At 49.7% G+C, this 27093-nt stretch overlaps 1 protein-coding gene across 2 annotated transcripts in view; it reads left to right on the top strand.

Annotated features, from left to right (window-relative positions):
* LOC146866579 (tyrosine-protein phosphatase non-receptor type 9-like) overlaps positions 1-27093 on the top strand; it is a 998267-nt gene that overhangs the window by 330966 nt on the left and 640208 nt on the right. The gene's annotated exons all lie outside the window — the stretch shown is intronic.

Genomic DNA, 27093 nt, shown 5'->3' with positions numbered 1-27093 from the left:
GACGAGCAAGAGAAAGTATAAACTTTTAGGAGATTTCATCAGGTACTATGTTGCGGGTGAAAGGAGACTCATGCTGCTTAAGGTAAGTTTCTTTGGCCCAGTCCATTGTCAACATTTACAATAGATTAGATAAGCCTGTCAAACCAAAAGATAATATTGATAAACATTTATCTCCACCCGAAAAATAAAGTACAATCATCAAAGGAAGTGGTTAAAGAAATATCAAGAATAATGGAAGAGGAAAACACCGAGAAAGTCATCCTGGCAGGAGATTTTAATATGCACCTCCTAGGGACAACGCAGGAAGACGACCTCTGCCTTGACCTGACTGGCATTTGGGGAGTCCCAAACCAAGGCATCCCATTGGCAAATAAATCTACAAAGAGCTCAATACTCTTTCTGTCAGAACTTGAACATCTAAACCTAAGGGCAATCAATGGCCGTCTCAAAGAAGACAACCCTCCAGCACCAACGTACCACTCGCCTAAAGCATCAACGACGATTGATTATACCTTCACCACATTAACCATGTTTAATAAAATTGCATCATTTCGAATAGGCAGTAGTACCCTTAGTGACGACATGCCGCAAGAGATGGTACTTCACTCTACAGCTATATTACATCAGGAGGCTGAAACATCTATAGTCCCAGTGGGAACAACAAACCTTCACCTCATTAGGTGCAATTCAACAAACATAGAAAAAGTAACAGCGCAGGCTAAAGACGCGCTGAAGGAAGCACAAGACAATCTTGTTCATCCATTGGAAATATGGGAGACCTTCATTATCTCTCTTAGAAAAAGACTTCCTGTAAATAAAAGCTCAAAAAAGCACACAAACGTTCCGCCAAATTTGAAAAATATTAGTCCCGACTCGAAGAAATTGAAAACAACAATAAACCACACACTACGACAGATACGGAGGCAACCTGGTAACCAAAACCTGCGAAAGTCGCTACGTGAAACTAAAGCCCTACAAAAAAAGAGAAGCTGGCTAAGAAAAACAATAAAGAACAACGATTTCTGGGCCAAACTGATTTATGATGCCAAACAAAAAAACAGTGCTAAATTTTGGCAATGAATAAATAAATTGCAGCAACCACAGCATTGCGGAATTAATTCCAACATTTCTGAAGAGGCCTGGGCAAACTTTCTTTTCAACCATTTCAACAATAACGAGGAACCAATAAGCCGCCCTAAACATCAAATTTCCGGGAGTAGCGGCAAGGTCAAAAATCTATCAGCACTTCTTAGCCACCACCTACCTGACAACCATATAGGAATAGTTCCAGATCAATACAAAGAGCACCCTACAGAACCCTTAGCAGAACCCTCCATAAACGGAGAGAATACGGCCCACACTACCAAATTGATAATGACCCAAATAGCAAAGGGCCGACCATCAGGTGCCCCGGGCCCTAACGGGATACCACCAATACTGTTTAAAAGTGACCCGGTCTTCTGGAGCAAGGTTCTGGGGCCCATCTTTCAATATGCAGTTACAAATTCCACAATTCCAGATTCATGGAGAGGCTCAATTATAAGCCCAATTTACAAACAAGGGGCTAGGGCTGAACCAAAAAATTATCGTTTAATAACCCTGATTGATACAGAGGCCAAATATTTTGCAGGGCTCCTCTTAAAAGATATATGTTCGAGGCATGTGGGCTGCTGAATTCATATCTGTGCATAGATCGCCGCCTAGTGTTGGGTCCGGATGTTTGCACGTTGTTGTCCTGGAAGAGTCTTCGAAGTATCCTGAGATAGGTGACTCCTCCCCTGGACCACAGTGCGCATGGGCATCCTCTCCATTCTCAGATTGTTTTTTTCCTCCATTGGGTTCGGATGTGCTTATCTTAGCTGAAGTTAGGAAAATGTAGTTTAAGGCCAAAAGGCCTTTAGTTTTCGTCTGTACTGTTCTGTAGTAGGGGATCTCTGTGTATAGTCATAATCTAGTGAATAGTCCCGCCCATGTGCGTGGACCCCGGAGCAATAAAAAATAATCTCTAAAAGGTGACAAATCATGCAGACCTGCATACACCTTTAAGAGAGAATTTAATTTAAAGACAGATAATGCAGCCTATACCCACAGGCTACACTGTCCAGTACTTCAACTAGAATTCCACCAACATCCACAAACAGCACTGCCTGTCTAGTTTTTCTCCCCATAGGAAAAAACCCTGCCTCTACCAGCAAAAGCCTCTGGAATGATAGAGAGGAAGGAGTGGACAGACAAGCCCCATAGGCTGCCATTATGTGGCTTAAAACAGGATACTGTGCCTTTAAGAAAACTTTCCAGGTTTCCAGAACTTTCCCCAGTATCCCAGAATGCCCAGCAGGTCCCATTTACTTTCAGTTCTTTTTTCCGGCTCCTGCTAGCAGGACCCTGGAGCATTGAGCTCTCCCCTTTTCAAGGGTTTTTTGGAGATTTTGTAAATTTTTGTCACTTTTTCAAGTGCTTAGTAGCTGGTACTGTCAACATGCCTGGCTTGTTCGACAAGTGCCCGGAATGTGGTAGAAAGAAGGCTAAAACTGATCCACATGAGGTGTGTATAGGTTGCCTTCCCCAGTCCCACGTGCATGAAGACTGTACCATCTGCCACTCGTTCTCAGCCAGGACCCTGAGGGACAGAATGAAAATCAGGCTTCAAGTCCTGGAGGAGAGAAGACTGAAGGCACCAGGTGGGTCTGGAGGGGCTGATTTGGCCCATACTGAGGCCTCTGGGGGGCTCCCCAGGGGCAGGAAGACCAGTAAGCGCTCCCACTCCCCGTCGACGTCGAGGGCGTCGACGGCGACGTCGAGGAGGATGACCACCGTCTGTTCGCCGTCTCCCCAGGGCTCTGGGGAGAAGCGGCGTCGACGATCGACGTCGAGGGACCTGAATAGGCCGCCGTCGACTACATCGGCATCGTCGGCGACGACGCCGTCTTCGGCGCCGTCCAGCAGTCGGCGTCGAGATCGGACCCGGCGTCGGCGCTCGCCGTCGAGGGGAGATCGCCGTTCGCCGTCGATGAAGAGGAGACGGTCGACGTCGCCGCCGAAGAGGAGATCGACGTCGAGACGCTCGAGGAGATCGCCGTCGAGGCACAGGTCGCCGTCGAGGCACAGGTCGCCTTCGAGGCGGAGGTCGCCGTCGAGGCGAAGGTCGCCGTCGAGGCGAAGATCGACGTCGAGGAGAAGATCGACGTCGAGGAAGAGAGAGTCACCGGAATCGGTGTACTCTGTGGTGTATACGCCTCCTCGGATGCCTCCGTCACCGCCTCCTCTCCCACCTCCTCCGACTCCTCCTCCACCACCAACGCCGCCTCCTCCACCTCCAACGCCGCCTCCTCCACTGCCACCACCGCCTCCACAGCCGCGGACACTGCCTCCGCCGCCCCCACCTCGGTCGCTGCCACGCACTCCGGTGGGACCGCCGCCGGTTCCCCCGCGGTCGGTTTCCCTTCCGAGGTACCCGACTCCGCCGCAGGGGACCCCGAAGCCACGACGCCCGCGGTCGCCGGGACCGGCTAGACCGACGGACAGGCTGAAGCCGAAGAGGTTGCGCTCCCGCTCTCACAGGAGGAGAAGGTCACGGAGCCGTGGACGATCATCGTCGGACTCAGGACGACGCCGTAGGAGGCACAGGTCCAGGTCGCACACGCGCTCCTCGACCAGAGACTTTTCCCCGACGCTGTCAGACTCACCGGTGACTAGGGTGTCTCCGGTGGACGACTTGGTCTCTTTCCAAGAGGTGCTGTTGAGAGGGGCAGCAAAGTTGGGTATCACGGTGACGGTTCCAACACCCACGACGTCCGTGATATTCGAGACACTTCATAAGAAACATCTGTCTCGCCCTCTACTGCCTCTTGTACCAGGACTGGTGAAACCCGCGTTGGAGCTGTTCCTCACTCCCGCGATGACGAAGGCCGCCCCCTCCAGGCTCATGAAAAAGTATAGGGCCCCGGAGTCTGACCCTACCTTTTTGAGAGTGGACCCGAAGCCGGATTCGGTCATCGTGACGGCGGCGAGGAAACAACATGCGACCGCCCCTTCGTCGACGGTCCCGCCTGACAAGGAAAGCCGCTGGCTGGACTCTGCGGGCAGGAAGGTGTGTGGGACCGCCGCCACTACCATGAAGGCGGCGAGTGCAGGGGCTTTGTTGGGCCTTTACGACCGGGCCCTGTGGGAGTCCCTGCAGCAGTATGCGGACCTACTGCCCCGGGACAAGAAGGAGGACTTCTTGGAGACAGTGCGCAAAGGCATGCTGGTTTCTAATCAGGTGATCGGCGCAGCGGCGGATGTATCCTTGCTGGCCGCCCACGCCTACTGTCATGGCGTCCACCAGAGGCGGCATTCGTGGCTGCGCCTGACGTCCCTCAAGCCAGAGGCGCAGCAAAGAGTGGCCAACCTGCCCTTCTCGGGGGAAACCCTGTTCGGGAAACATGCGGACGATGAGATGGCCCGCATGAAGGCGGAGGCGGAAACCCTGACGGCCGTTGGGTTGGAGAAGGCCGAGAAGAAGAAGCGCCCGTTCCAGAGGCGGTTCGGGTCTTCGGGCAGAGGGCGTGGGCAGGGTTCGGGACAGCAGCAGCAGCAACAACAGCAGCAGTTCCGCAAGCCCTTCCAGAAGCGCCTGAGGGGTAGAGGAGGCCAGCAGGCTACGACCACTACCAAGGGCCCGGCCGGGTCTCGGCCCTGAGCGGCTACTTCCCCCTCAACCGTTACCCACTCCAGTGGGGGGAAGCATTACATTTTTTCCGGCAGAGTGGAGAAAAATTACTCAGGACAAGTGGGTGCTGAATATTGTTTGCAATGGATACAGTCTTCGGTTTATCAGCCCGCCTCCAGCGAGTCAGCCGGTCAGCTCTCGATTCCAGCTGAGAGAGCTCCAGGCGGAGGCAGACATCTTGTTGAGAAAAAAGGCGGTAGAAGAGGTACCTCTGTCTCAAAGGGGAAGAGGTCTGTACTCTCGGTTCTTCCTCGTTCGCAAGAAGGACAAGAACGAGTTCAGGCCCATTCTGGATTTGCGACAGGCAAACAAATGGATTCGCAGAGAGAAGTTTTGCATGCTATCGTTGCACCAGATTTACCCTCAGCTGCAACGGGGAGACTGGCTCTGTGCCATAGATCTACAGGATGCGTACTTCCATGTGCCCATAGCGAGGAAGCACAGGAAGTTCCTGCGATTCCAAGTCGGCGCCAATCACTATCAATACACAGTACTGCCATTCGGGCTAAAGTCTGCTCCCAGGACCTTCTCGAAGTGCATGGCGGTGGTGGCGGCACACCTGCGGAGGAACAAGGTGTTTGTCTACCCGTATCTGGACGATTGGCTGATCAAGGCTTCATCCTTCTCGGAAGCACAAGATCACTTCCGATGGACGTGCGCTCTCTTACACAAGCTGGGGTTACACGTCAACATGTCCAAATCGGTCACGACTCCGGTCCAGTGCATACAGTACCTGGGGGCCTCCATCGATACGCGGTCAGCAAGCGTGTCTCCTTCGGAGGAGAGACGGTTATCACTCCTTCGGAAGGCTCAGGACTACTCCATCGACGACAGTGAGGAAGGTGTCTTCTCTACTGGGATCGATGGCCTCCTTTATCTTCCTCACGCACGGCTACACATGAGACCACTGCAGGAGTGCTTGGAGGATCAGTGGGATCAGAGGACAGGCTCTTGGGACGACAAGATACGACTGTCGCTGCATGCTCTTCAGTCTCTGAAGTGGTGGTGTTCGGCGGAAAACCTCCTCAAGGGGGTTCCCTTCCACAAGGACATTCCCACGACGAGTGTAGTGACGGATGCTTCTCTCCAGGGCTGGGGAGCGCATTCCGGGGACTTGCAGATTCAAGGAAAGTGGTCTCCTCTGGAATCGACGTACCACATCAATTTCCTGGAACTCAGATCTGTCTTCCTGGCACTGAAGGCCTTCCTTCCGTCCTTCCAGACCAACTCGCTGCTGATACAGACGGACAATACAACCACTATGTATTACCTCAACAAGCAGGGGGGGTCGAGATCGCGCACTCTGTCGCAGGAGGCGCAGGCGATCTGGCGCTGGCTGCTGGCCCGAGGACTGACGATTACGGCCACGCATCTGCCAGGGGTGCAGAATGCTCAGGCGGACGCCTTGAGCAGGCTGATTCAGTAAAACCACGAATGGGTCATAAACGACGAAGTACTAGGAGAAGTCTTCGCAAGGTGGGGGACTCCAGACGTAGATCTGTTCGCCACCGCCGAAAACAGCAAATGCCGAGACTTCGCATCCAGGTACTACCAGCGGGGGACGCTGGGGAATGCGCTATGGATCGATTGGTCGAACAGCTTTCTGTACGCTTTTCCACCCATTCCCCTGATTCCGGCGGTGCTCATCAAGCTGTCCCAGTCCAGGGCGCGGATGATCCTGATCGCCCCGGAGTGGCCCATGCAGTGGTGGTTCACGGACCTTCTTCACCGGTCTCTCCTTCCTCACATGCGGTTGCCGTGCAGGCCGGACCTTCTCACGAAGTTCGGGGGGCGGATGGTGCACCCCAACCTCTCGTCTTTGAGTTTGGCGGCATGGCTCCTGAAATAGTGCAATATGGCCATCTGAATCTACCAGACGATTGTATGGACATTCTGAAGGAGTCTAAGCGACCTTCCACTAGGACATCCTATGCTTACAAGTGGAAGAGGTTCTGTATCTGGTGTAAGTCCAAGAACTTTGATCCGACAACATGTAAGGAAGATGTCATCCTTCCATACCTTTTACATCTGGCGCAGTCCGGCCTTAATTTCCATTCCATTAAGGTTCATCTAGCTGCTTTGACTGCTTACAGGAAATGCCCTTCACAGACTTTCTTCTTTCAGATCCCTGTGGTCAAGGATTTTTTGGAAGGCTTGAAGAAAGTGTTTCCTCCCGTCAGACTACCCTCGCCTTCCTGGGACTTGAATGTGGTGCTGTCCAGACTGATGAAGGAGCCTTTTGAACCCATTCACAAGGCTTCATTGCAGCACCTATCCTGGAAGGCGGCGTTCCTAGTGGCCATTACATCGGCCCGCAGGGTGAGTGAACTTCAGGCATTATGTTGTCAAGAACCTTATACTGTATTTCATGCTGCTAAGGTTGTGATGCGTTCTCACCCTAAATTTCTTCCTAAGGTTATCTCTGATTTTCATGTCAACCAGACCATAACTTTACCTACGTTCTTTCAGAATCCCTCTTCGCCAGCGGAAAGGTCTCTCCATTCCCTGGATGTTCGGAGGGTGTTGAAATTTTGTCTGGATAAGACCAAGGATATTCATAGGTCTGACCAATTGTTTGTTAATTATGGCTCAGTCAGGACTGGTCTTGCGACCTCTAAGCAGTCCATTTCTCGGTGGATTGTGTCCTGCATACAATTGTGTTATCAAAAGGCTAATAAGACCTTAGGGGGTAAACCTAAGGCTCATTCCACCAGGGGCAAAGCTGCTACGACGGCTTTGCTGCGTAATGTTCCGATTGCGGAAATCTGCAAGGCGGCCACTTGGAAGTCGGTCCATACCTTTGCTGCGCATTACTGTCTGGACACGGATGCCAGGGCAGATGCTCAGGTTGGGCAGGCTTCGCTGTGAAATTTGTTCGCACAGTAGTGGTAGTGTCTTGTGTGTTCTCCACCGCTTTTGTTGTGTGGGGATGGGCTTGCCATTCCATTCACTAGATTATGACTATACACAGAGATCCCCTACTACAGAAGGAGTAGTTTCTTTTCTGTAACTCCAGTTCGGTAGTAGGGGTATCTCTGTTATAGTCATAAGCGCCCGCCCTCCTCCCCGGTGGAGAGATACTTATTCATATGTAGAATGCTACAGGTCTGGCGTGCTACGCCTTCAAAAAGAACTTAAAGTAAATGGGACCTGCTGGGCATTCTGGGATACTGGGGAAAGTTCTGGAAACCTGGAAAGTTTTCTTAAAGGCACAGTATCCTGTTTTAAGCCACATAATGGCAGCCTATGGGGCTTGTCTGTCCACTCCTTCCTCTCTATCATTCCAGAGGCTTTTGCTGGTAGAGGCAGGGTTTTTTCCTATGGGGAGTAAAACTAGACAGGCAGTGCTGTTTGTGGATGTTGGTGGAATTCTAGTTGAAGTACTGGACAGTGTAGCCTGTGGGTATAGGCTGCATTATCTGTCTTTAAATTAAATTCTCTCTTAAAGGTGTATACAGGTCTGCATGATTTGTCACCTTTTAGAGATTATTTTTTATTGCTCCGGGGTCCACGCACATGGGCGGGACTATTCACTAGATTATGACTATAACAGAGATACCCCTACTACAGAACTGGAGTTACAGAAAAGAAACTACTCCTTCCCGCTCGGTATCGACAGCTTTCTTGCTTAGTTTAGCAAACTTCTTCAAGTTTTTCGGATCCGTTCAATCCGACCATCGACCTTACATCGACGATGGAATCGAGGACCCCATTCAAATGGTGTCCTGTATGCCACGCCAAATATCCACATATCGACGTCCACCCGGTGTGCAACAAATGCCTCTCGCCGGATCACGACGAATTGAAATGTATGGCCTGTGCCCGATTCCGATCCAAGAAGACTCTCCGGAATCGACGAGCAGCGAGATTAGAAGCGCAGCAATCGGCACCGGCCCCGGCCAACATCTTCAGCACCGAGGACGAGGATGTTGAAAGCGTGGAATACATAAACTCCAGCCCCGCTTCCGAACACGATTCCCGATCGGAAGACGCCGATGAAGCGCTTTTTCACAGGGAAGAAGCCGACGATGAGGTAGGAGACTACGATGAGGCCTTTGGGGCCGAAGAAGATAGCTCTGGTGAAGAGCAGGGCCTACCCGTCGAAACGGAGGCTATCAAAGTGCGTCATTCTACGGCTCCGGTCGAGGGATCGCCTCCGGGCCTTACCCGAGATCAATCCCGCAGTTCTTCGGCCCCGCCTTCAGGCCCGGCCTCGAACATCCAGCAAGAGCCATTATTACCGAAAAAGACTGGTTTCCCTTCAACGAAACCGAAACCAATCATCGCACCGGTTCCACAGAAACCGAAAGTGAAACTAGCAGTGGTCGGCTCGAAGACCTCCACTCCTTCTACGCCAGCACAAACCGTCGGCTCAGAACGCGCTAAAAGGGATTTCAGCGCCAAACTCGCTGCTGCGGACATCGGTACCGAACCGAAAAGGAAGGCCATCGGTACCACAAAAGCGCCTCGGCCCCCGGCACCGAAGCAATCGACCCTGACCACCAAAGTTAAGATGGCCGCTCCATCGGAGTCCACTTCTAAGGCAGCGACACGGGTCAAGTCATCGACTCCGTCGACCGCTACTACCTCTCCTCGAATCGATGACCCGGTGGCTCCGAAGCAGTCCACGCCTACCTCTACAAAACCACTCGGCACCAAAGAACCTTCGGCGTTCTCGGTGCGACAAGTTGCGGCGTCATTGCAACGCATTAGAGAACGGGCAGCCCTCCAGTCCACGTCGGGCCCCGACCCAAAAAAGGCTCCAAAGGCACCTTCGGCACCAACCAACATCACTTTTGGTTTGCCGCCGTCCACGGCGCCGAAGATGTTCGAGATCCGAACACGTGTCCGCCAGACAAGGTCCCCATCTACTGGACACTCTCCTACTGAGCCTTCACCGTCCCAATTCATCGATGCCGACACCGGCAGACTCATGCTCCGAAAACGGAAGGTCACGCCAGAGCAGGCCTTGGACTCTTACAGATTCCCTCTGAAGCAGAAACTGCCAGCAGAGTCGGAACCGGTTCTATACGAATGCCTGCATACCTCCTATCCGGATCCCCAGTCCTTTTCTCCGATGCCCTCCGACACGGACGCAATGGAGGATTACATGGGTGATGATACCACCTACCCTAGGGATATAGATCCCGAGGAGCAGCAGGACCCAGATCAAGCTTTGGATGACCCTGCAGACCGGGGTGCCGCAACAGATACCCAGGACACGCAGCTTTACGGCGCAAAAACATCTCCCACAGAGGACACTGCTGCCTTCAATGCCCTCATAGAACGTGCTGCAGCCAATCATGGAGTGCAACTCCACTCTGACACAGTTGAGGACGACTTCCTGGTGGACACTTTCGCCTCCTCTGAGAGGACTGTCAAGACTCTGCCCATGTTGAAAGGTGTTCTCAAGCCAGCAAAGGACATTTTCAAGGAAACAACCAGGGCACGGGTGCTCAACCCCAGGATTGAAAAAAAATACAAACCTGCGCCCGGGGACCCTATGTACATTAGAGGTCAGTTACCTCTGGACTCCATGGTGGTTGCTAACGCTCGCAAACGAGCGCACTCGCAAACAACTGGTGATGCTCCTCCCCCAGACAAGGAGTCCAAAGTGCTGGAGACCTCAGGCAAGAGGATTGCAGCTCAAGCAGCAAACATCTGGCGCATTGCCAATACACAGGCCCTCCTGGCTCGCTACGATCGTTCACACTAGGACACGCTAGAGTCACTACTCCAACATCTGCCAGACGAATACAAAGAGGCAGCGGAGCTCCTCATCAGAGAGGGACAACTTCTTACAAATGCATCCATTAAGTGCGCACTAGATGCTGCCGACACAGCTGCGAGGGCTATAAACACCAGCGTCATGTTACGCCGACACGCTTGGTTAAGAATCTCCGGATTCAAACCTGAGTTTCAAAACAACATCCTAAATCAGCCTGTCAACCCCGACTACCTATTCGGACCAGAAGTTGACACCACCTTAGAAAAGATAAAAAAGGACACTGACACTGCAAAGTCAATGGGGGCTCTGCAAACGCAGACATTTCGTAGTGGCTCCTTTCGTCGCCCCGGGAATAGGGGAGCAGCTAGAGGACAGGGGTCACAGCAGACATACAATAAAAACCTACGATAAAAACAACAGAGGTGGATATCGTGGCTCCAGCACCAAGGGCAGAGGACGCGGTTACGGCAACACCAGGTCCTCACCCAAGAACAAACAGTCACGCCCTCTCCCTTCCCCCCGACCACGTAACACCTGTCGGTTGGAGACTCCAGCGGTTCCTGTCCACGTGGAAATCCATCACCACGGACAGGTGGGTCAGGGATATTATCCAGCACGGTTACTGTCTCGAATTAACCTCCACTCCACCCACAATACAGCCAAAGCACCGTCCTATGTCCGCAGAGCACTTAGCATTATTGCAGCAGGAAGTGCTAAGTATGCTGCAAAAAGGTGCAATAGAGGTCGTACCCGTCAACCAGCAAGGGACAGGGGTGTACTCCCTGTACTTCCTAATCCCAAAAAAGGACGGGTCGCTCAGACCTATACTAGACCTCAGACCCCTCAACCACTACATTCTGTCGGAGCATTTTCATATGCTCACCCTACAGCAGGGTCTCCCGCTGCTCAGCCAGGGAGACTTCCTAGCCACTCTAGACCTCAAAGATGCGTACTTCCACATACCCATCCACCCATCACACAGGAAATATCTCAGGTTCACTATTCAGGGACAGCACTATCAATTCAAAGTCCTCCCCTTCGGCGTGACAACAGCACCCAGGGTCTTTACCAAGTGCCTAGCTACAGTGACTGCACATCTACGGCGACGACACATTCACGTCTACCCTTACCTGGACGACTGGCTTGTTCAGGCAAAGTCAGCCCAGCAATGTGCCAGCCACATGTCCCTCACCATTCACCTTCTTCACAGTCTGGGATTCTCACTAAATTACCCAAAATCACATCTACAACCCGCACACGTACAACAGTACCTGGGCGCGACAATAAACACTCTGGCAGCCACAGCTCAGCCAAATTTAGTGAGGATCAACAGCATGCAACTGCTGATCTCCAAGTTCAAACCACAACACTCCCTTCCTGCAAGAGTGATCATGCAGTTGATAGGCATGATGGCCTCCTGCATTTTCATAGTCCCGCACGCAAGACTACATATGCGCCCGCTTCAGGAGTGCTTAGCACGTCAATGGAATCAGGCTCACGGGCAATTAAAAGACCTAGTGTTGGTGAGCGGTCGGGCATACAACTCTCTGCATTGGTGGAATCCACAAAACCTTTGCAAGGGCCGACCGTTCCAAGAGCCTGTTCCACAAATAATACTGACGGCGGACGCGTCTCTCCAGGGATGGGGAGCTCATGTACTCAATTACACAGTGCAGGGACTATGGACAACACAACAAAAGAAGATGCACATCAACCTTCTGGAACTGATGGCAATCTTCCTGGCAATGAAGGCATTCAAAGTACACTTGTGCAACAAAGTCGTGTTGATCCGGACGGACAACATGACTGCCATGTACTACATACAGAAGCAGGGAGGAACACACGCTCCACAGTTGTCTCATCTGGCTCAGAGCATGTGGAAGTGGGCCATTCAGAGGAACATATTCCTCATGGCGGAACACCTCCCGGGCAAGGACAACCAGATGGCGGATCTGCTCAGCAGACACAGCCACCAGATGCGCGAGTGGGAGCTACACCCATCAGTACTCCAACCGTACTTCCAACAGTGGGGTCACCCAGAGATAGACCTATTCGCCACAAACGAAAACGCAAAAGGCCAAAGCTTTGCCGCCAGGTTCCCACATCCACAATCGCAGGGCAATGCGATATGGATGAACTGGTCCGGCAGATTTGCGTACGCTTTTCCCCCGGCGCCATTAATACCACTGGTGGCACGCAAACTGCGACAGCACTCACTGACGCTTATCCTAGTTGCTCCAACATGGGCGCGCCAGCCATGGTACACCACCTTTTTGGAACTTTCCGTGGTGCCGCATCAAAGGCTGCGGATAAAACCTGCACTTCTAACGCAGAGCCATGGCGAAATTCAGCACCCAGATCCGCAACAGCTGAACCTGGCAATCTGGCTCCTGAAGTCTTAGAGTTTGGCTACCTAAACCTGCCACCTGACTGTATGGAGATCATCAAGGAGGCCAGGAGACCCACTACCAGAGCTTGCTATGCAGCTAAATGGAAGAGGTTTGTCATTTACTGCACCCACAATGACATCAACCCGCTAGACGCATCCATTCAAAACATAATCTGTTACCTCTTACACCTATACCGATGCAATCTGGCATACACCTCAATACGCATCCATTTAACCGCAATAGCAGCCTATCTCCAGAACAGGCAGCACCTCTCTTTATTCAGAGTGCCTGCCATCAAAGCTTTCTTGGAGGGACTTAAACGAGTAATTCCCCCAACACACCCGCCAGCACCAGTGTGGAACCTCAACTTGGCCCTCACCAGACTAATGGGTCCACCCTTCGAACCTCTCCACTCATGTGAGATTCAATTCCTCACCTGGAAAGTAGCTTTCCTAGTAGCAATCACTTCCTTAAGAATAGTTAGTGAGCTCCAGGCACTAACCATTCAAGAGCCATTCATACAGGTTCACGCAAACAGGGTCGTACTGCGTACCAACCCCAAATTCATGCCTAAAGTAATATCGCAGTTCCACATGAATCAAACTATTGAACTGCCTGTTTTCTTTCAGAATCCACAAAATGTCGCTGAAAGAATGCTCCATACACTAGATGTGAAAAGGGCCCTCATGTACTATATAGACAGAACTAAACACTTTAGGAAGACAAAACAACTTTTCGTTGCCTTTTCTCCACACAACAAAGGCAACGCCATCTCCAAAGCAGGTATAGCCAGATGGATCATTAAATGTATTCAAATTTGCTATCAAAAGGCTAAACGCACATTAACGATTCCCCCACAAGCCCACTCAACACGTAAGTTAGGGGCGTCCATGGCTTTCCTGGGAAACATTCCTTTACAGGAAATATGTAGAGCAGCCACGTGGTCCACTATACATACATTTACCAAACACTACTGTGTAGATGTACACTCAAAACAGCAGGCAGCTGTAGGACAGGCTGTTCTCAAAACTCTTTTTCAGACCGCTGCAGCTGGCACTGGTGGCCGCCGCTAATAGGAGGTACTGCTATGTATTCTATGCACAGATATGAATTCAGCAGCCCACATGCCTCGAACTGAATATGCTACTTACCAGTATGCATCTGTTCTTGGCATGTAGGGCTGCTGACATTCATATCGCCCACCCTCCTCCCCGGCGCCTGTGGCAGCTGCAGCTCTCAGAATTACTGTATAGCATGGTCATCACTTTCTGTATCTACTCCATCACTGCCACAATGGCGAAAAACAATCTGAGGATGGAGAGGATGCCCATGCGCACTGTGGTCCAGGGGAGGAGTCACCTATCTCAGGATACTTCGAAGACTCTTCCAGGACAACAACGTGCAAACATCAGGACCCAACACTAGGCGGCGATCTATGCACAGATATGAATGTCAGCAGCCCTACATGCCAAGAACAGATGCATACTGGTAAGTAGCATATTCACTACCTGGGCTGAAGAAAATAAGGTAATACCCTTGACCCAAACTGGCTTCCGGAAAAGGCAAGGAACTATAACCGACATAATGGCACTGACCCTGCTCATGGACGCTGCTAAACAGGGAAAATACCCGCTTTTTCTATGTTTTATAGATTTTACAGCAGCTTTCGACCATGTCGACCGTACCAAGCTTTGGCAAAAACTTGACAGTCTGGGCATTCCTCCCAAATTACTTTCCTAAATAAGGAATCTGCATACTAACACATGGGTTAAGATAAAACTTGCAAACGGTGGTAAAATATCAAGAAGAATTCCCACCTCAAAAGGACTCAAATAAGGATGCGTTTTAGCGCCCATGCTATTCAACTTGTTCCTTGCAGACCTACCAGAGATACTGAGCAGTAGTGCAGGCCACGCACCTAAACTAGGAAATGTTCCTCTACCTTGCCTGTTATACGCGGACGACTTGGTTTTGATAAGCAGGACCCCCGTTGGCTTACAACATCTACTGAATGCCACTTTAAAATTCTCGCAAGAAAACGCTTTAAAAATAAATTACAACAAAACAAAAACCATGGCGGTTAATTACCACAAGAGAAAAGACCTTAGCTGGTTCCTAGAAGGACATCGCCTGGATCAAGGTACTAGCTACAAATACTTAGGGGTCATATTGGATCAAAATAACTCAGCAAAACCACAAATAGAAGCCGTGCGGAGAAAGGGAGTAACAACATATCTAACAATTAAACCCCTTAAGAAGATTTTGCCGGACATGTCACTTGACCCCTTGCTTAGGATCATGCAAGCGAAATTTCTGCCAACCATATATTATGGGAGTGAAGCGCTGAAGGGAAAAGATGCCATAACTCTGTCAAACCAGAGGATGTAATGCAACTAAATTGGGGAAGTCGCGGAACACAAATGGGTTATCAGCGATTGTTTATAAAATATATGAGGAGATATTAAATGAGCCTATTACAGGACTTTTAAACACTTTTACTTAGGACCTGGGAGCCATACCATTCATGTCAGAGGCAGCCATATAAAAGTCAGGGAGATATACTAGAAAATGCAAGTCCTATAAATAGATTGTGCTTTGAGACCCTCACGGGTGAGTAGTGCGCTTTATAGACCCCTGATTTATTGATTGATATTAAGTTTTATTACAAAGGTCTTAGTTTATCGCCTAGACAAATATTTACCAGGATTGGTAGACACAGATCAGTCTGACTGTATAAGGGAACGCCAGACACATCACAATTAAAGACCAACTCCCCTCATAGAAGTCACCAGAAAGAAGATGCCTGCAATTAGGATGGCGCTGGATGGTAAAAGGCTATTTAACCATGTTACTTGAAGCATTTTAAAATGAATACGTTCTAAGTCAGAGTTAGCAATTGGAGCTTTGTTTTTAAAAGCCAGTGAGCATGAATGTTGATAAATGGTAGTCGGTCGGGCGGTGTACTGCTGCACAGGGAAATGCACTGGGGAATTCATTTATCCCCACTCGTGTTTGCCTTATTGACAGGTCCTCTTACGGCCTCATAAGACACCATATGGTGATTTAAGGGATACCCAACTGATGGGTTTTATTGGCTGCACTCTTATATCAACCAGATCTGTTTGAGTTAGTGTCAGGCGTAGAAATTAAAAAGATAAATCTGAGATACTAAACGTGATCCTAATTAGTGAACCTACTAAATATGGAATACCTATTTAAATGGACAAGGAAGCCTAGCAAATATTTGCGGGTCAACCTTAGTAAATCTTTATCTACATTTCTGAAAGCCAAGTGGCCGTTACTTAATTTGAATATTTGAAACAGTTAAAAAAAAATGTAGTGCTCTGTTGTGAAGAATGGCCACAAGGATAATAAACATTTTGACAAGACTGCTGTATCCTTTTCAAGCAATGAAGACTCCAATCCCCAAAGAAGAGATCACACGTCCGAAGAAAGTTCTAAACCTCTGTATGGTAAGGTCAAAGGCAGGGTCTCACATAGAATTATGATGGTGCCAAAGCTCATGGGAAGCTATCTCACATTTTTGTAGATGCTGTCCAGTTGCACATATGTGTCTTTTACAATTATGAACAGATTGGCAACAGGCAAACAATGGGCCACATGGATAGAGTAGTAGTGTGTAACGACACTGTGTTATCTCCTGTGATTTTGCCAAGGAGCTAGACCCAAAAAAAGTCTAGCTTAACACTGTTACAAGCACTTAAGCACAACATGGGATTCCTTAGACCTCTGCATAGAACTGAGGACATCCCTATTTTCTTATGCACCAGTTCAAGGTAACCCGGACTTTAGAGCAACTTTGAAGGGTCCAACCTTTTACTGATGAAAAGACAGTAAAAATTGAACTTTGAAGGGAATGTTTGACATGGGAACAGTTAAATCCTTTAGTTAGTGTAAACAAGGCTTAAACTGTCAGAAGCGGACAGATTGACAAATGCTTATTGTAGGAGGCTGGCTTAGTATGTGGTGTACACTCAAAGGAGTGCTGCACCTTGCACTAATCCAGGCAACCCTTAAGGTAATTGTAGTGGTCTTTGAAAACCATAGAAAGCTTTCAAATTGGTAGCTATGGGAGAGCAGCCTTCAGACTTATCTTGAAGTAGTGTAAAGCAGTTTGTTCTACCACATTTAATCGACAGTGTAGATTAAATAAAAAAGAACCTCGCAGTGTTTATAAAATTAAGTCTATTTATTGCACAACACTATCTCTAACACATTGGTCGGAGTGCTGAAATCCACAGATCTGTGACTGGGGGTGAGTGGTTGAAAAGTTTCAGCACTTCGTCCATCCTCTTGTTGTTTTTGCTATGTTCGCCATAAGTGGCCAAGGGTATGCCCAGACGTGGGTCACTTCCTCCCTGTGCCACTGGATTCACCCTAGTCTGGCTGATTAGGGGTAATAAGCCCAAAACTGGTCCCAAGATTCTTGTTTCCTGTCCAGGGAGGACCTGGCCTTGCAGTTTGGTCTGGAGTGTTCCCATGAGGAACAGGTTCCAGACTGATTTGCATATGGCTGGGTCCAAACTGGGGTGGCATAGTGAGCAAAAGAATGATGGATTAAACCTAGATCTGTGACGGGGGAAGGGGGGGGGGTTGTAAAGTTTCAGTAGTCTGTCCATCATCTTATTGTGTTTGCAGTGAGCCCTTAAATACCCCAGGAAAAGGGTTGGAATTACTTTGGGGTCCCTACCAGACAAGGGCTTGGATAGAAGGGAGGATACTCCCCTGTCCTTTGTCCAGTTTCGCACCAGAGAGGGAACCAAGCGTTCCTGAACTTGCTCAAACCGGAGTATGCAAGGAGCGCACAAAATGTCCTTTTCAATACAGTTTGGTGGTGCTGCAAAGCTCCCCCACCCCATCCCAATACACTAAGGCCTGTCTGGGAGGTGGTCACACCTCCTTGTGACAGGAAACCTATTGTTCTACCTTCCCCAGCTCGAGCTCTGCTCAGCAGCAGGAGGGCAGAATCGTGTCTGTGGTCAGCAGCAGCACTAGCTTGCTAGCAGACTCTAAAAGTCTGTAAACAGGGTTTCAGTGGACCTCCCTAAGCCCCCCCCGTACATGGGATCATACCACCAATACTGGAATCAGTGTTGGGGTCTGATTCCTACATGTTTGTAGGAAGGTAGGATCCTTCTGCATGGTTACCCCCACTTTCTGCCTGGTGCTAAGCTGTTTGTGACCAGTTTGACTGGGATCCTGCTCATCAGGACCCCAGTCACTCTGCTTTCTCCATTAAATTGTTCTGTTCAGTACAACCCAGATTGGGTACTGTGGTACCCTTATAAGTCCCTAGTATATGGTACTAAGGTACCCAGGGCATAGGTGTGAGAAGTTGGCCTGATGTATGATGTCACTAGTTCTAGTGTACACCTTATATCAGTCCAAATACCCTTATGGTGATTGGTTGTAAAGTCAACCTTATAGACCAGCTATCCTAGTGGTAGCATGGACAAGAGCAGTCTTAGGCTAAACTCTGAATGGCATGTGAAGCCAGCTGTGATACCATATATAATCCCTTGAATACCAAATGAAAGGACACCACAACAGATATATATATAAAATAAAGTGTATTTATTCTAGTCAAACCCTCAGCACTCTTTATGAGATTAGAGGTAAGTACAACACAGTCTTATTTATGCATACATTAAGTCACACAGGTAAGTAATACAGTTAGGCCCTAGGGACCACGCAAACCATATACTAAGTAAGTGGTATAAGGACCACTGTCACGGAAATAGGATAGGCCTAGGGAATCGCTGGGGCTACACTATACTACCAAAGGTTAGGAAGTGGGAGGCCCACGGGATTAAGGTGCAGAGTGGAAACACTCACGCGTAATGCGTAAAAGTCACTAGCAATAGTACAGTTTAGAAATAGATAGATTTAGGACACTTCCGGAGTAGCTAGGAAGTCGAGACTGGAAAACTAGACACTAGGATAGTCACTATCCTGATGAGCACCGGAGTACCCAAGTTACCTAGCCCACAGGCTGCGGGTGCATAGGGGTGAAGTTGCGTCGGGTTTAGTCGTCGACTCCTATGGATGCCTGAAGAAAGATGCTGACAGGCAGTCAGTGAAGAGTGTCCGGTGGATCCCAAGGCTGGGATCCAGAAGAGAGGAGACCTGCAAGCAGAAGGGACAGAGTCAAGGTCACTAGCCAGTGAGCACGTGGAACCAGGAAGGAACCAGGCGATGTCGTGAAGATTGCCGGTGAAGGTGAAGCTTGTCGCTGCAGCCACGAGGACCAGGAAGCGTCGAGGACGACCAGGACCAGGGGGCGAGCTGTCCCACGAAGGCTCTTGCTGTCGGCGGCGTCGAAGTTGGACTAGGACTCACCAAGCCTTGGCAAGCGGAACCCACGAAGAACGGAGGACTTGCTTCTGGTGCAGACCAGGAAGGTCTGGGATGCTTCTCTTTTTCAAAGGAGCAGGAGCCAGTCTGGAGGAGCCAAACCAGCGCTGAAGATTACGGGATGCGTCGTCACAAAGGCCACTAGCCAACGGGCAAGCAACCGGACAGACGCGGCAAGCAGGAAAATGCAGAAGGGCCCCACGCAGGACTCGTGGAGTGTGGGGGGCTGGTCTTCGGTGCAGATGGTGCTTGGGGTTGGGGCTTCTCAATCCCCGGTGCACAACTTCGAGGGTGCCTCAGAAGCTGCGCTTGAAGATACTAGCCACTTTTCCCAGGTAGCCGGTCCCACGTCTCTCGTCGCCTCCACGGATCTCAGCTCTGCTGTGGATGTGGATCAGGGTCGGAGAAGTCTGGAAGTCAAGGCTCTGGTCGGGCTCTGCAGCCGGTTCCTCGTAGAACTTGGGCAAAGCAAAGGGTAGTCTCTTGATGGTGCCTGTTTGCACAGGGTAGCCACTCCTTGGCCACAAGGGAGTTTCTTCAGTCTTCTTCTTTCGTCGAATGTCGAAGGTCCAGAGTTTCTGTTCAAGTTTGCAGGTTCAGGATAATCTAAAGTCTTGAGGCCCAACTCCCACTCTTATACTAATCTGGGGGGCTGGGATACCTGCTAGGTCACGCCTTATGGGTGGGACCTGGGAGGGGGTGGTTACACCCACTTCCCTTTGTCCAGTTTCGCGCCAGAGCTGGGGCTGGAGTGCCCCAGCGCCGGTTTGAACTGGACTATGCAAGGAACACCTTGTGTGCCCCAGGCATGTCTCATTCCTTTCAGCCCACCCTGCCCCAATACACTAAAGGCTGTCTGGGGAGGTGCTAGCACCTCCCCAAGCAGGAAACCTATTGTCCAGGCCTCCCTGGCTGGGATCACTCCCAGCAGCAGGAGGTTAGACTTGTGTCGTGGCAGCAGCATCCATTTTGTGATGCTGAGGCTTTGGTCAGAGGCTAACAGCAAAGTAGGATTTTAACATGTCTCTCCCTCTAGAAGGGAGGGAATAATATCCTCATCACCAGAAATGGTATGGGGGTATTATTCCACAGTGTTAGACACCTTACACGACATGTTTCGATAAAGCCAAACCATAGTTACCATAACCGTTTAAGATTATAAGGCACTTTAAGAGTATATGGTAGGCTATATCATAGAACAGCTATAAGGGCATGGTTCCGAAAGCTGCAGACAGGCTCAGCTCATGCTAGAGCACCATCTCACATGTTACCAATCACTCTGCCTCCAGGATTGTTAAGGCCTGCCATAGGAGTGACTGATAGGTACACATGTGTCTATATGTAAGTTAGGTATAGGAATACTACACCTAAGCAAGGGGTGATTACACGACCTCGCCCCAGCTGAGTGATCAGCCAGTTGTGTCAAAATGGAAGGCCAGGCCAGGGGTGGCATAATACATGCTGCAGCCCCTGGTAGGCCTAGGGTACACCTATGCCCTGGGTACCTAGGGTACACTGTACAGGGGCCAATAAGGTGATCCTATCCAAATGGGTTATGCACCTAAAGTACATAGTATTAATTTAGAGAGAGAACAGCAGGGCTGTGGGTCTGATTAGCAGGCCCACAGCCACATCTAAGTCGAAAACCAGTAAAGCAAAAGCAAAAAGTGGGGGTGAACATAGAAAGCAGACCCTACTCTCCTACACAACCCCCCCCCCCCCAAACTTAGGGACATTAAACTAACCTTGACCAGTTGAGTCTTCATGTTCTAAGTGGAAATATCTGGAGAGTCCATCTGCATTGGCATGGTCAGTCCCAGGTCTATGTTCCACTGTGCATCCCCTGTAAGGAAATGGAGCACCTAAGAAGTTTGGGATTTTCACCCTTCATCTGATTTAGCCACAAGAGGGGCTTATGATCTGTCTGAATCTTGAAGTGAGTGCCAAACAAGTATGGCCTCAGCTTCTTCAGGGCCCAAACCACAGCAAAGGCCTCCCTCTCAATAGCTGACCAACGTTTCTCTCTAGGGGTCAGCCTTCTACTTATAAAAGCAATGGGCTGGTCTTGACCATCTGCATTCAGTTTTGAAAGAACAGCTCCCACACCTAACTCAGAAGCATCTGTCTGGACAATGAACTCTTTGGAGTAGTCTGGACTTTTCAGAATAGGTGCACTGCACATGGCCTGCTTCAGGTCATCAAATGCTTTTTGACAGCTTACTGTCCACTGAACTTTCTTTGGCATCTTCTTGGAGGTCAAGTCATTAAGTGGTGTCACAATGGACCCATAGTTCTTAACAAACTTTCTGTAGTACCCAGTCAGGCCCAAGAAAGCTCTGACCTGAGTCTGGGTAGTTGTAGGAGTCCAGTCCTTTATGGTCTGGATCTTGCTCTCCAGTGGTTGAACCTGACCCCCACCAACTAGGTGGCCCAGGTATACAATCTTGCTCTGCCCTATCTGGCACTTGGTGGCCTTGATAGTGAGGCCTGCCTTTTGCAGGGCCTCTAAAACATTCCTCAGGTGGACCAGGTGATCCTCCCAGGTGGAGCTAAAGACAGCAATATCATCAAGATAAGCTGCACAATAATCATCCAACCCAGTAAGGACTTGATCACCAACTTTTGGAAAGTGGCAGGTGCATTCTTCAAACCAAAGGGCATTACCACAAATTGATAATGTCCTCCTGGGGTCGAGAAAGCAATTTTGGCCTTTGCATTCTCAGCTAGTCTGATTTGCCAGTAGCCTGCTGTCAGGTCAAATGTGCTCAAAAACTTAGCAGCTGCCAGTCTGTCAATGAGCTCATCTGCCCTAGGTATTGGGTGGGCATCTGTCCTAGTGACAGCATTGAGACCTCTGTAATCCACGCAAAACCTCATCTCTCTTACCATCTTGGGTGTGAGGTTTTGGCACAAGGACTACAGGACTAGCCCAAGGGCTCTCTGAAGGTTCAATGACTCCCAGCTCCAACATCTTTTGTACCTCAACTTTTATGTAGTCCCTGACATTGTCAGGTTGCCTGTAGATTTTACTCTTCACAGGCAGACTGTCACCAGTGTCCACCTCATGGGTGCACCAGTTTGTCTGACTTGGGGTCAGAGAGAACATATGTCTGTAGGACTGCAGAACTTGCCTGCAGTCCTGTTGCTGATGGGCAGTGAGGCTGTCAGAAAAGACCACACCATCAACTGAGCCATCATCAGGGTTCTGAGTCAACAGGTCTGGGAGAGGGTCACTCTCTTCCTCCTGCCCCTCATCTGTAGCCATGAGTAGCCCCATGTCTGCCCTGTCAACATATGCCTTCAATCTGTTGACATGAAGCACCCTGTGGGGGCTTCTGGGAGTCCCATGGTCCACCAAGTAGGTGACTTCTCCCTTTTTTTCAACAATAGTGTGTGGTCCAGACCATTTGTCTTGGAGTGCTGCTGGGGCCACTGGCTCCAACACCCACACTTTCTGTCCTGGCTGGTAAACAGTCAGTACAGCCTTTTGGTCATGCCAAGCTTTTTGGAGTTCTTGGCTTGCCTCAAGGTTTTTAGAAGCCTTCTTCATATACTCTGCCATCCTGGAGCGGAGACCAAGTACATAATCCACTATGTCCAGTTTGGGTTGTCTGAGAGGTCTCTCCCATCCTTCCCTTACCAAACACAGGGCTCCTCTTACAGGATGCCCAAACAAAAGCTCAAAAGGGCTATAGCCAACCCCCTTTTGTGGGACCTCTCTGTAAGCAAACAGAAGGCAGGGTAAAAGGATGTCCCATCTTCGCCTAAGCTTGTCTGGTAAACCTTTTATCATTCCCTTTAGGGTCTTGTTGAATCTCTCAACAATCCCATTGCACTGTGGGTGATAGGGTGTGGTGAACTTGTAGTTCACACCACACTCCTTCCACATTGCAGTCAAGTATCCTGACATGAAGTTGGCACCTCTGTCAGAAATGACCTCCTTTGGAAAGCCCACTCTGGAGAAAACTCCAAGCAGGGCCCTTGCCACAACAGGAGCTGTTGTGGTCCTCAGGGGAATTGCTTCTGGATACCTGGTGGCATGGTCCACTATCACCAGTATGAATCTGTGCTCAGATGCTGTTTGTGGGTCCATTGGTCCTACAATATCTATGCCCACTCTTTCAAAGGGGACCCCCACCACAGGTAGTGGTATGAGGGGGGCCTTTGTGGTGCCACCTGATTTGCCACTGGCTTGGCAGGTGACACAGGAGCGACAAAACTCCTTAGTATCTTCTGACATATGGGGCCAGTGAAAGTGAGGGACAAGCCTGTCCCAAGTCTTGTTCTGGCCTAAATGTCCTGCAAGGGGAATATCATGGGCCAAGGTAAGAAGGAAGCCTCTGAACTTCAGTGGTATGACCAACCTCCTGGATGCACCAGGCTTGGGGTCTCTAGCCTCTGAATACAGTAGCCCTTCATCCCAATACACTCTATGGGTACCTTGAGCATTCCCTGCAGCCTCAGCAGCAGCCAGCTGTCTGAGGGGTTCAAGAGAGGGGCAGTCTAATTGAGCCTGCCTCAGATCTGCCCTTGAAGGTCCCCCTGTCCCAAGAAACTCAACCTGATCAGGTTCAAGTTCTTCTAGGACAGTTCCTTCAGGGCTCTCAGAATCATCCTCCTGGGAGGGCTGATCCACCACCTGAGGCAGGGGGGGAAGACACAGCCTTAACCCTACTGCTCTTTCATTTGGGTTGTGACTGGTCCATAGTTTCAGGATCCAGCACTTGTTCAGTGGTGCACTTTTTGGCCTGTGACCTGGTCACAGCAAGGACATGTGCATCTATCCCCAGCATTTCTGCATGGGTCCTATACTCCACTTCAGACCAAACTGAAGTTTCAAGATCATTGCCCAGTAAACACTCTACAGGAAGGTCTGAACTAACAACAACTTTCTTGAGGCCAGTTACCCCTCCTCAGGAGAAGTTAACAATAGCCACACTATGGGAGGTAGTGGCATTGCTAGCGTTGGTCACTAGGTAATTCTCACCTAGCATGATCTGTCCAGGGTCCACAAAAGCAGGTGTCACCATTGTGACACTAGCCCCAGTGTCCCTGTAGGCCTGAGCCATTCTTTGGTTGATAAAAGGAGTCTGTCTGTACTTGCCCAGGTTACTGGGGCCTACAGTAGAGGACAAAGCCAAGTCCCCATCACAGATCAGAACAGCCTGAGTAGGTATTCTGACTAGGCCAGAATCCTCCTCAGTTCCCAGGGTTAACCCTACTACACCCTTTTGCTGGGAACCACCACTTAGAGCTGAACTAGGGGGTACAGTTGCCTTAGGGGCAATGGTGGCTGGGGGCTTATCCTTTTTGGTGCACTCACTAAACCAATGTGAGTTGGACTTACAATAGTTGCACCATGGTTTCTTTTGGCCTTCTTTCTTTTTATCCTTTTTGGGACCACCCTCCCCCTGAGCCTTTTGGGGGCCTGGTGAAGACTTCTGGTCTTTTTGTTTCTGATCATTACCCTTCTGGTCTGCCTTTTTCTGATCACCGCCCTGGTTCTGGTTTTTCTGCTTAACTCTAGTCCTGACCCATCTATCTGCCTTCTTTCCCAATTCTTGGGGAGAAGTCAGATCAGAATCAATCAGGTGTTGATGCAATAGCTGGTTTTGACAGTTGTTAAGTATTTGTTCTCTCATGATCAAATTATACAATCCTGTATAGTCCTTAACCTTACTTCCCATTAGCCAGCCTTCCAGAGCCTTAGTGGCACAATCTACAAAGTCAGTCCAGTCCTGAGACTGTGTCTTCTGGGTATCCCTGAACAACAACCTGTATTGTTCAGTGGTTAGGCCAAACCCATCAATCAGAGCACTCTTCAGGACAGTGTAATTATCTGCATCCTCATCACTAACTGTGAGGAGCTTGTCTCTACCTTTCTCAGAGAAGGAGAGCCACAAGATAGCTGCCCACTGACTTTGGGGTACCTGCTGTACTTTGCAAGCTCTCTCCAAAGCAGTTATCCATTTGTGGATGTCATCCCCACACTTGTAGGGAGGGACAATCTTGCTCAGGTTTCTATTATCATAGTGCCTGTCTCTATCCTTAGGGATATTGCTGCCACCAGTGGGTTCTGACCCACTTAACTTTTGCTCTCTAGCCAGAGCAAGCTTCTCCTTGGCAAGGGCAAGTTCTTCCCTCTGAATCCTCAGATTAGCTTCCCTCATTCTGGCTTCATGTTCCTTTCTCTCAGGGGAAGTCATTCCCCTGTGAGAGGAAACACTAGAGATGCTAGAGACATGGGAGTGGATGGATTCCCTTGAAGGGGATCTGTCCCTCCTGCTTCTCTGTGTAAGCCCACTTGGGGGTCTGTATGGGGGGACCCCATGCAAACTCCCATGTAAGCTTAGGTTAGCCTGGCTAAGTCTTCCTACTTGGCCCTGGCTGTCTACCTCTTCATCTGAAGTCCCATCTGACTCATCTGTGGTGGGTAGACCCTCCTTTGTACCTAGGGTACCTGCCTGAGAGGCTTTAAGAGCATCATACTCCTCTAGGAGTTGTCTTAACTGAAGGAGGGTAGGGTTTGCACCCTGTTTTATTCCTCTGGAGGTACACAATTGTCTCATCTCCTGGAATGTTAGGGTATCCTATCTAGAGGGGGTCTTCTGCAGACCTGACCCTCCTGAGAGAGCATCTACTTGATCTCCTCCCAGAGACATGATCTAGTGAGGGTGTGGTGTGTGCACCTACCTACACTAGTTGTTTCTACTAAACCTCTCTGGTAGTTGTAGTCAGGGTGTGTTACTCCCTTCAACCTACAACTACTAAGTCCAGTAGGACTTAAGTATTATAATCTATGTTATATGTACCTAGACAATATCTGTGTGATCTTTCAATTTAGTATCTCAAGATTACAATGGTATTACAACAGCAAGCTCAGATCCCAACCGCTGCTCACCAATGTGAGAAGTTGGCCTGATGTATGATGTCACTAGTTCTAGTGTACACCTTATATCAGTCCAAATACCCTTATGGTGATTGGTTGTAAAGTCAACCTTATAGACCAGCTATCCTAGTGGTAGCATGGACAAGAGCAGTCTTAGGCTAAACTCTGAATGGCATGTGAAGCCAGCTGTGATACCATACATAATCCCTTGAATACCAAATGAAAGGACACCACAACAGATATATATATAAAATAAAGTGTATTTATTCTAGTCAAACCCTCTGCACTCTTTATGAGATTAGAGGTAAGTACAACACAGTCTTATTTATGCATACATTAAGTCACACAGGTAAGTAATACAGTTAGGCCCTAGGGGCCACGCAAACCATATACTAAGTAAGTGGTATAAGGACCACTGTCACGGAAATAGGATAGGCCTAGGCCTAGGGAATCGCTGGGGCTACACTATACTACCAAAGGTTAGGAAGTGGGAGGCCCACGGGATTCAGGTGCAGAGTGGAAACACTCACGCGTAATGCGTAAAAGTCACTAGCAATAGTACAGTTTAGAAATAGATAGATTTAGGACACTTCCGGAGTAGCTAGGAAGTCGAGACTGGAAAACTAGACACTAGGATAGTCACTATCCTGATGAGCACCGGAGTACCCAAGTTACCTAGCCCACAGGCTGCGGGTGCATAGGGGTGAAGTTGCGTCGGGTTTCGTCGTCGACTCCTATGGATGCCTGAAGAAAGATGCTGACAGGCAGTCAGTGAAGAGTGTCCGGTGGATCCCAAGGCTGGGATCCAGAAGAGAGGAGACCTGCAAGCAGAAGGGACAGAGTCAAGGTCACTAGCCAGTGAGCACGTGGAACCAGGAAGGAACCAGGCGATGTCGTGAAGATTGCAGGTGAAGGTGAAGCTTGTCGCTGCAGCCACGAGGACCAGGAAGCGTCGAGGACGACCAGGACGCGAGCTGTCCCACGAAGGCTCTTGCTGTCG

The sequence above is a fragment of the Triturus cristatus genome, chromosome 2_1, assembly GCF_964204655.1.
Source record: "Triturus cristatus chromosome 2_1, aTriCri1.1, whole genome shotgun sequence".
Lineage (NCBI taxonomy): Eukaryota > Metazoa > Chordata > Amphibia > Caudata > Salamandridae > Triturus > Triturus cristatus.
The sequence above is the reverse complement of the archived record's forward strand: the minus strand, read 5'-3'. Positions and strand labels throughout refer to the sequence as shown.